The sequence below is a fragment of the Muscardinus avellanarius genome (assembly GCF_963383645.1).
Source record: "Muscardinus avellanarius genome assembly, chromosome: 3".
NCBI classification, from domain to species: Eukaryota; Metazoa; Chordata; class Mammalia; order Rodentia; family Gliridae; genus Muscardinus; species Muscardinus avellanarius.
The window spans coordinates 38308420-38318571 of record NC_137788.1 but is presented as its reverse complement, the minus strand read 5'-3'; the positions used below and the strand labels follow the sequence as shown (position 1 = coordinate 38318571).

At 46.8% G+C, this 10152-nt stretch overlaps 1 pseudogene across 1 annotated transcript; it reads left to right on the top strand.

The window, feature by feature from the left end:
* The first annotated feature begins 6751 nt into the window (after positions 1-6751).
* Positions 6752-7353, top strand: LOC308260737 (rRNA-processing protein FCF1 homolog; annotated as a pseudogene). The gene has a single exon. The product of its transcript is annotated as an rRNA-processing protein FCF1 homolog (transcript).
* Positions 7354-10152: the final 2799 nt, after the last annotated feature.

The following is a 10152-nucleotide window of genomic DNA, read 5'->3' as shown; positions in this document are numbered from 1 at the left end:
ACCCTTAGCAGGCTTTCTAGACCCTAAGTCTAGCTGTTGGGGTGAGTTCTCGGCTCAGGAACTCGGGGTCTGGTGGTCTGGTCAGCCTTAGGGTGGGTGATCTTGGGTTGATTGGGGTCCTCATTAGTTGATTGACGGATAAGCTGGGATATCCTAAATTATAGGTTTTCTCTGAAATATTGTTAACTCTAGAATCTACAGGTTTCCCAGGAATTTTTGAGAGTCAGGCCTGGGAAAGAGAACTGGTTTGTGGACTAGAGGCTGAAGCACTTCAGCTCCAGGTTCTTATATCAAAGTTATATTTTTTACTTTTCCTTCCTGTCTGTCTCCTTGCTACTTACTTATTTCTTCTATCCTACATCATAGCTGCTAGCAGTCCCACTCCTGAGCACTGTTCTTGGACTTACTGTTTTCTGCTTCAGTACACACTATACAGACACCCAGCACCTGCCCATCACTCTACTACACCACTGCCATTCACTCCCATCCGCACAGTGCTTTCTCCAGTCCAACACTCGGCCCTTGGAGGCTCTTAAAACAAGCAGAAGGGCAGCCCCTGCCTAGCTAACAGTTTTCCATAGAGGCAGGAGCATGGGCAGCTCCTGGTGAGGTCTGCTCAGCCTGGTAAGGAAGAGCCAGAAACCAGTAATAACAGTCGGAAATTCTTACTGACTCTTCTCCAGCTATTCGCCTTTATATTCTAATTATATAGGCACTCCTACTTCAAATAATTGAGAAACCAGATTTCTATATTCATAGCCCTCTAGAGTCCCATCCACCTTCCATCTGATACCCCTGCTCCTAAGCATAAATACACACTGCTCTTGTCTCTCCCTGCACTGCTTTTACAACCTGCAGGTGTTTGGTGAAAGATAAAAGTGGCTCCTGGGGTGAGATTTCACCTCCTAGAATTATCAAAGTAAAGATTTCTCTTGATGTCCTCACTGTGGGTGGCAGTAATTATAAAGAATGGTTTGAAATACTGGTTTCTACATTGCTTCAAAAATCTCAAGGCTCTCAAGTTCACTTGAGTAATCTTGCCTGATCTTAGTGTTGCTTCTCATTGAACTTGTGAGAGACTAGAGAGCACTTCTACCCTGGGGGAGCTCCACCTCCACCAGCCTTCTTGAGAGCACCACATTCCTCCCACTGGTTAGGACGAGGTTCCAGCAAGCTGGCCCTAATCAGAGGAGTTGAAATGGCCCGGCAGAAGCAACTAAAACTAATAGGACTGACGGGGATGTGTGAATAAAGAGCAGTAGTGGCACCTACAGTGGTCTCTTCAGAATTGAAATTAAATTTCTGGGTCCAGTTGGTGCTGGAGACAGAGTCCCAGACTATGTGGAAGAAAACCTGGCCTTTGTAGTATTTTTTGGTTTGGGCCAAATCACTGCCTCTCTCTAACCCTGAGTTTCCCCATCTGGGTCACTTTTAAAAGCCCTTCCCATTTTCCAGTTTTGTTCCCTTTCTCAGATTTGTTGGCCCCTAGAGTCTGGATGGTCCAGGAGATCAGAAGACTGTTCCTTGAACATAGAAAAAGGGGGCAGAAGCCAGGCATGGTGGCACACGCTTGTAATCGCAGGTTCGTGGCCAGCCTTAGCTACTTAGTGAGGTTCTCACAACTTAGTGAGACCTTATTTCAAAAATAAAGACTAAAAGCCAGGTGTGGCGCATGTTTGTAATCCCAGCACTTGGGAGGCTGAGACAGGAGGATCGCACAGGTTCGAAGCCAGCCTCAGCTACTTAGTGAGGCTCTCAGCAACTTAGACCCTGTTTCCAAATAAAAATTATAAAATAGGTCTGGGAGTATAGCCTGGAGGTAGAACAAGCCCCTAGGTTCTACCCCAGTACCACAAAACACACACACACACACACACACACAAGAATAACCCAGGTGTGGTGGTGCACGCTTGTAATCCCAGCATTCCGGGGGCTGAGGCAGAAGGATCGCAGTTTGCGGACAGCCTCAGCTACTTAGGTCCTTTGCAGCTCAGTAAGACCCTGTTTCAAAATAAAGAATAAAAAATAGAGCTGGGGATGTCACTCAGGAGGTAAGAATGCCCCTGGGTTTTATCCCTAGTACTACAAAAAATAAATAAACAATAAAGATTAAAGCTGGGCGTGGTGGTGCGCGCTTGTAATCCCAGCATTCCAGATGCTGAGACCACAGATCACAGACACCTCAGCTACTTAGCGAGTGAGAGGGATGGGATAGGTTTGGGAGAAGAGTAGGGTAGAGGAAAAGGGAATGATTAAACTCCCAAACTGGGTGTAGTGGTACACACGCTTGTAACCCCAGTACTTAGAAAGGTGAGACTAGAGGATTACAAATTCTCAGCTAGCCTCAGCTACTTAGTGAGGCACTCTGCAACTTAGTGAGACCCTATTTCAAAATAAAGAATAAGTTGCTAGGCATGGTGGCGCACGCTTGTAATCCCAGTGCTTGGGAGGCTGAGACAGGAGGATCGCATAGGTTCAAAGCCAGCCTCAGCTACTTAGTGAGGCTCTCAGCAACTTAGTGAGACCCTGTTTCCAAATGAAGTATAAAATGGGTCTGGGAGTATGCCTGGAGGTAGAAAAGCCCCTGGGTTCCACCCCCAGTGCCATACATACATACATACATACATACATACATACATACAAACTGGGCTGGGGGTTAAGCTCAGAGGTAGAATGCCCCTGATTTCAATCCTCAGCACCACAAAGAAAAGAAAAAAAAAACTCCCAAAAGCCTAGTGGCACACATCCTAGGTACTTGGGAGGCTGAAGCAGGAAGATTCTTAATCGGAGGCCAGCCTCAGCAATTTATAGTGAGACACTGTCTCAAAATAAAAAGTAAAGAGGGGAGCCAGGTGTGGTGGCACATGCTTGTAATCCCAGCATTCGGGAGGCTGAGACAGGAGGATCGCGGTTTGCGGACAGCCTCGGCTACTTAGTGGGGCCCTCTGCAAATCAGTGAGACCCTGTTTCAAAATAAAGAATAAAAAATAGGGCAGGGGGTGTAGCTCAGAGGTGAAATGCTCCTCGGTTCCAACCCCAAACCCGCAAAAATATAAATAAATAAAAAGGGCTGGGGGGTTCAGCTCAGTGGTAGAGCATCCCTGGGTTCAATCCCCAGAACCGCTAAAAAAAAAAACAAAACTGTGCCAGAACCCTCCTATTCCCCCATCCTACCCACTAAGCCCTCAGAAGCCCTGACAGTGAGGTAGAAGCAAACTTCTTCCCTGCTTTCCCATTGCAAAAGTCCATCAAACAACCCCTGCACCCAGGAAAGAAAGGAGCTGGAGCAAACAAAAGGTCAGAGTCGCCCAAGAAAGGAAGGTCTTGCGGAGTTTGAGTCCAGCTGGGAGCAGCCACCAGCTCAGGACACTGCGGTCATTGTCTTCAACAGCTCCACCATTGGCTGGGTACCCAAGACGCTTTAATTTTTCTTCTTTGCTCTATTTATCTGCCAGCAAGCAGGGATTCTTTTTGTGTCCTTTGGTAGCAGCTGCAGAGAAGTTGTTATGTCTGAAATGTCATGAGCAACAGAATGTCCACTGGCCTGACAGCCGAGCAGGTAGAAGAGTCCATAGGGTCTGCCCACCCAGTGATGCTTGATGCAGGAAGTGGAGGAAGAAAGGCTTGAGGAGGCCTTCACTGCTGACTCCAGGAGAACTCCGAGCAAGTGCTGAGAAACAGTCCTGGGAGCTTGTGATGGCTGCTACTCCGGGAGCCCTTCCCCTCCACACCTCAGCCCCATCTGCCAGCAGAGCTCCCTGAGCCTCTAGGGGAACTGGCTGCCAAGACCACCCTCCTGGCTTCCCCAAAGGCCAGAAGCTGCCCTTATTCCATCCCCATACCCTGCAGGGAGAGAGGGAAGTTATGTGTAATGCAGCCCCCAGAGCAATCTAGGGGCTGCACAGCCTGGTTTAGAGGCTGCTCCTATTCCCTGAGAATTGCAGGGTCCACTTCATTTATCCACAGCCATCCCCACCCCTGAGGAGGCAAACTAGGCCTTTGTACACTGCTTTCTAAATAGTTTAGTGTGAGCCGGCCATGGTGGCGTACGCTTGAAATCCCAGTACTTGGGAGGCTGAGACAGGAGGATCATGGGTTTGCAGCCAGCCTCGGCTACTTAGTGAAGCCCTGTTTCAAAATAAAAAATTAAAAATAGGGCTTGGGCTGCAGAATACACCTGGGTCTAATCCCCAGTTCCACAAGAATAAATAGTAGACAGCAAACAAAACACTAAATGAGTCTGAGGAATGGGGTGGGGTAGAAGAAGGGCCACCCCGAGTAGAGGTCTTGAAAGCCGAGCTGTGAGGGAGCTGGCCGGGAGGGGAAGGGCTGGCGTTCTACTAGAGGCCAGGATGACCCTACTGTGCCTGAGCCATCCTCCCAGGGGGATTGCATCAGACTTTTCTAACTTGGAAAATGAGGGGATGCTGCTTCAGTTCCCTCTCTTTCTCCCACACTCAAGGTAAAGACATTCATTCTCTGATCTCTGTTTACTGCCTCTGGCACTTGATAGATGCTATGGGCCCGAAGTTTCCTCCAGGAAGAAGCCTGCTTCCTGGGCTTGGGCCCTAAAATAATGAGTGAGTGGGACGAGGGGCTGCCCAGAGCCCCTGCCTCCCTCCTCCACCCATCAGCATCTTTGCCGGCCTGGCCCAGATAACAGAAACCAACCCAAAGCACAGTAAGTGAAAAGTGGGGGAGGTGCAGGGAAGCCAGGGGGAGGCCTGCCCTGGCCCCCTTTACTCCACCAGCTCTTCCCTGAAGCCAGACCTGCCTCTTTCCACAGCACTGCCCGTGACTGCGCGCTACCTTCTTTATCCTGGTACTGTTCCACAGCTATATGATCAATATCTTTCTCTCTTTTTTCTTTCGTGTGTGTGTGTGTGTGTGTGTGTGTGTGTGTGTGTGTGTGTGTGTGTGTCACTGGGGATTGAACCTAGGGGCATTCATTTTATTCTTTTGTTTTTTTGAAACAGGGTCTCACTAAATTGTGGAGAGCCTCACTAGGTTGCTGACTGCGTACCTTTGATCCTCCTGTCTCAGCCTCCCAAGTACTGAGATTACAGGCATCCCCCATCACACCCAGCATGGCATGTAATCTCATTTAATCCTTATGCCAGTGTCAGAGTTGCCCAATCTCTCATTTACTGGCTGTGAGAGAGCCAAACCTTCAACCATGTATCTTCTTTTATTTATTTTATTTTATTTATTTATCTACTTTGTGGTAGTGGGGGTGGAACCCAGAGGCTTTTCTTCCTCCGGGCTATACTCCCAGACTTATTTTATACTTCATTTGGAAACAGGGTCTCACTAAGTTGCTGAGAGCCTCACTAAGTAGCTGAGGCTGGCTTCGAACCTATGCGATCCTCCTGTCTCAGCCTCCCAAGCGCTGGGATTACAAGCATGCGCCACCACGTCAGACTGTATCTTCTTTTAGATTCTGTCATTTTCCCACCTTTCCAATTTCTCTCACTTCTAGAAAATTCCCTGAGTTCCTCAGCTCATAGTAGTTTCCTCTGTATTCTCTGTTCCCCCTCAACCTATTTTTTTTTAAAACTGGAGGTGGAATCCAGGGGCTTTCTACCTCCAGGCTATACTCCCAGACCTATTTTATATTTTATTTGGAAACAGGGTCTCACTAAGTTGCCGAGAACCTCACTAAGTAGCTGAGGCTGGCTTTGAACCTATGCGATCCTCCTATCTCAGCCTCCCAAGTATGGGGATTACAAGTGTGCACCACCACGCCCAGCTAAACTCTTAAAAATATATGTACCCTACAACCTCCAAAGCTCAGCAAAGGAGTAAATACATAAAACACCCCAATACAGCTGGGCACAGTGGCACACTTCTGTAATTCCAGCAACTCAGGAGGATGAGGCAAGAGGATAAGAGGCCAGCCTGGGCATCTTGGTAAGACCCTGTCTCAAATAAAAAATAAAAATGGCTCAGGGTGTAACTCAGTGTGGTAGAGCAACCCTAAATTCAGTCCCCCAAATAATAAATTGATCCATCATTCAGACTAGCATTGTGTCACACACTTGTAATCCCAGTACTTGGTAAACTGAGACTGGAGGACCGGAGGTTCGCAGCCAGCCTCAGGAACTTAGTGAGGCCCTCTGAAACTTAGTGAGACACATTTTTAAAATAAAAGAATAAGATAGGAGAGGGGGATGTAGCTTGGAAAGTAAAATGCCCCTGGGTTCCATCCGTGGTACCAAATAAATAAAAATAATTAGGGTTGGGGGTGTAACTCAGGTAGAATGTTCCTAAGTTAAATCCTCAGTACCAAAAGAATAAATAAAAAGATCCCAAAGCATGTTTGTGTCATGTATCTGTAATAGGACTTAATCCTTGGTAATAAATAAATAATTTGCCAAGTGGTGTGGCACACGCTTGTAATCCCAGTACTTGGGAGGCCGAGATTGGAGGATCACAGGTCATGGCCAACCTCAGCTACATAGTGAAGCCCTGTTTTAAAAATAGAATTAGAGCCGGACGTGGTGGCGCACACTTGTAATCCCTGCGTTTGGGAGGCTGAGACAGGAGGATCGCGCTGGTTCAAAGCCAGCCTCAGCTACTTAGTGAGGTTCTCAGCAACTTAGTGAGACCCTATTTCCAAATAAAATATAAAATAGGTCTGGGAGTGTAGCCCGGAGGTAGAAAGCCTCTGGGTTCCACCTCCAGTACCACCAAAAAATAAAAAAAAATAAAAATAAAAATAGAATTAGAAACATGGAGTGGCTATGGGAAGCAAAAGAAAACAAGGGAGTACACGACCATGAAGCGAATGCTTAGTCTCAGATGAGAGACTTAAAGAAAAGGATAGATTAAAGCCAAAACAGAAACCAAAGAAAGATCCCAGTGTACTGAAAGAAAGAGAAGTCCCCAACACCCTCCATGCTTATTCTTCCAATATAACACTCAGTTGGGCCCACCTTACCACATTCTGGCAGATACCAACTTTATCAACTTTTCCATTAAAGCCAAATTGCACTAAGATTGGACTTAGTGCAATCAATGATGGATTGTCTGTATGCCAAGTGTATCCCTTGTATGACCGATTGTGTAATGGCTGAAATTGAAAAACTGGGGAAGAAGTTTCGAGTGGCTTTAAGAATTGCCAAGAACCCTCGGTTTGAATGATTACCAGGCACACACAAAGGAACCTGTGCAGATGACTGCTTAGTACAAAGAATAACTCAGCACAAGTGTTCAAGTGTTACATGGTGGCCACAGTTGACCGTGACCTTAAACAAAGAATCCGGAAGATCCCTGGAGTTCCTATCATGTACATTTCTACATAGGTACAACATGGAGCGGATGCCCGATGATTATGGAGCCCCTCAGTTCTAATTCTTACAACAAAGTTCCTCTGCCTGCTTTCAACCAACTTTGTCTGCTTCAGTTCACTAAACATGCTGTATAGCATGGATTATTCTTCTTGTCACCCATTTGCTCTATTGAGATGATTTTAGTTAAATATACTCACTTTTTGATGAAAAAAAATAAAGAATTAAAGCCAGGCGTGGTGGCGCACACTTGTAATCCCAACGCTTGGGAGGCTGAGACAGGAGGATCACACAGGGTCAAAGCCAGCCTCAGCTACTTAGTGAGGCTCTCAGCAACTTAGTGAGACCCTGTTTCCAAATAAAATATAAAATAGATCTGGGAGTGCAGCCCAGAGGAAGAAGGCCCCAGTACTACACACACACACACACACACACACACACACACACACACACACACACACAAAAGAATTAGAAATTGGGCTGGAGGTGTAGCTCAGAGGTAGAATGCTCCTGGGTTCAGTCCCCAGTTCCACAAAGGAAAAAATTAATAATAGTAATGAATTTAATTAGATTGATTTTCTACTGGGTTATTCTTCAGAGACTGGCTCTGGTTTGGGCCCAAAACACACACCCTCACCCAGGGGGTGGCAGGGAAGCAAGCCCTCACCCCCAGCATGCAGAGAAGAGGACGCTCTTCTCCCTTCCTGTTCATTTCCCAAGGTCTCCGGCTGCAGCTCTGGTTAAGCTCGGCTGCACTCAGGAAAATTTTGTTTCTCTTTTCTTTTTTGTGGTACTAAGATAGAATCTAGGGGCACTCTTATCTCTGAGCTATACTCAATCCCCCCCACACACACTTCTTTCTTTCATTTTGAAACAGAGTCTCACTAAATTGCCAAGAGACTCACTTGAATTGCTGCGGCCAGCCTTAAATTTGCAATCCCCCTGTCTCGGCCTCCCAGGTACAAGGATTACAAACATGGGCCACTGCTCTGGCTCTGGCAAGAAGTTTTCTCAGTAGGCAAGCCATTCCTTGGAAGCATCCATAAAAATGCTGGACTTTAGCCAGCATTCGGGAGGCTGAGACTGGAGGAGGATCGCGGTTTGTGGACAGACTCAGCTACTTAGAGAAGCTTTTTGCAACTCAGTGAGACCCTGTTTCAAAATAAAGAATAAAAAGTAGGGTAGGGGGTGTAGCTCAGAGGCCGAATGCCCCTGGGTTCCATCCCCAGACCCCCCCCCCCAAAAAAAAAGCTGAACTTTGCCACTATTGCTCACGGCGCACCTGTGGTGGAACAGAGCAAGTCCCGGGTCCCATTTGTCCATGGGCCTTCTGTCTTGCAGAATTAGTAAGAAAGAAGAGCTCAAGACCTGCCTAAGGGAAAGCAGTCCTACTCACAGCCCTAATGGTGTCAGTGCTGGCTCCAGGCCATTCTGTCTTTAGCTACAGCCCCAAGAGTGAGAAGTTGGGGCCTACAGCCTAGTTTAGAGGCTGTTTCCAGCTCCGGAACCTTGCTGGGGGTGCACAGTAGGGTTCATTCCTCTATGACAGGGAGGGTTCAGAAAGCACTATGCATATAGGCTACCTCGCATGTACCTTGCAACCCTCCTGTCTCAGCCTCCCAGATGCTGGGATTACAAGTGTGTGCCACCATGCCTGGCAGTTTCTCCACATTCTGTTGGATATGTGGACAAATGGAAGTGGAAGGCTTGTTAGGTGTTCACCCCATCAACCTAAAGCTTTCCCTAGAACTCAGACCCTGGAGATGTTATAATCCACACAAGTTTTCTTTTTCTTTTTCTTTTTCTCTTTCTCTTTCTTTCTTTCTTTCTTTTTTTTTTTTTTTTTTTTTTTTTGTGTGTGTGTGTGGTACTGAGGATGGAGCACAGGGGCATTCTACCTCTGAGCTGCAACCCCAACCCTATTTTATTATTTTATTTTGAAATAGGGTCTCCCTAAATTGTGGGTCTGGCCTAAAATCTTCAATCCTCCTGTCTTAGCCTCCCCAATACTGGGATTATAAACATGCACCATCACGCCCGGCTCACACAAGTTTTCAAAAAGCAGATTGGGAGTGTGTAGCAGAACCATAAAAATGTTCATACTTTTTAACACAAACAACCCAAATCTTTCCAAAGGTCGGATTCTTCTGGGACTCTGTCCTCAGGACATCCTGTATATGATTGATACAAAGACTATGTGGTAACATGAAATGTTTATGATGTAATGATAAAGAAGTCTGAAAGACAACAAAGATGTTGGCCAGAGATATTGTAGTTATTTTAGAATAATGAACTCATTGTAAGATTGAATGAGCTACAGATTGGTTTTCTTTCCCAAACTTTATATATGTTCACCCTACTCTGCCATCGGGATTTTATCAGTCACACTTGGATAGGACAGAGGAAAACTCCTTCCCTGTTTCCAGTCTCGGACACCCTGGTTTCTTTACTCTCGATTCATTCAACAATTGTTGAGCACCTACTTGTTGTCTAATGAGGAAAGCATCCTTTCAAGTACAGCAGATGAATTACTTCACCTTAAATGCGGTAACCCGTGGATGAACTGAGTGTCACAAGGACGCAAAGGACGCATCTGCCAGGAGGGAGCCCTGAATCCAGGAGAGCTTCAAGGGGAGGGGGTCTGGCTTAAATTCAGTTTTGATTATCCTCCAAGACAAAAGGACCACAACGCGTACAAAGGAAACAACGCGCTCGGAGTGTCTAGGAAATTACAGGCGGCTCCTCAGGGCGGGAAGGGCCGCGGGGTGTGCGAGGCCACAGGAATCCAGGGCTGCGGGATCGCGCAGGGCCTTGGGCGCGGGAGCTAACCTCGGACCTGCACTTGGAGAAATGCCTCCGGCCT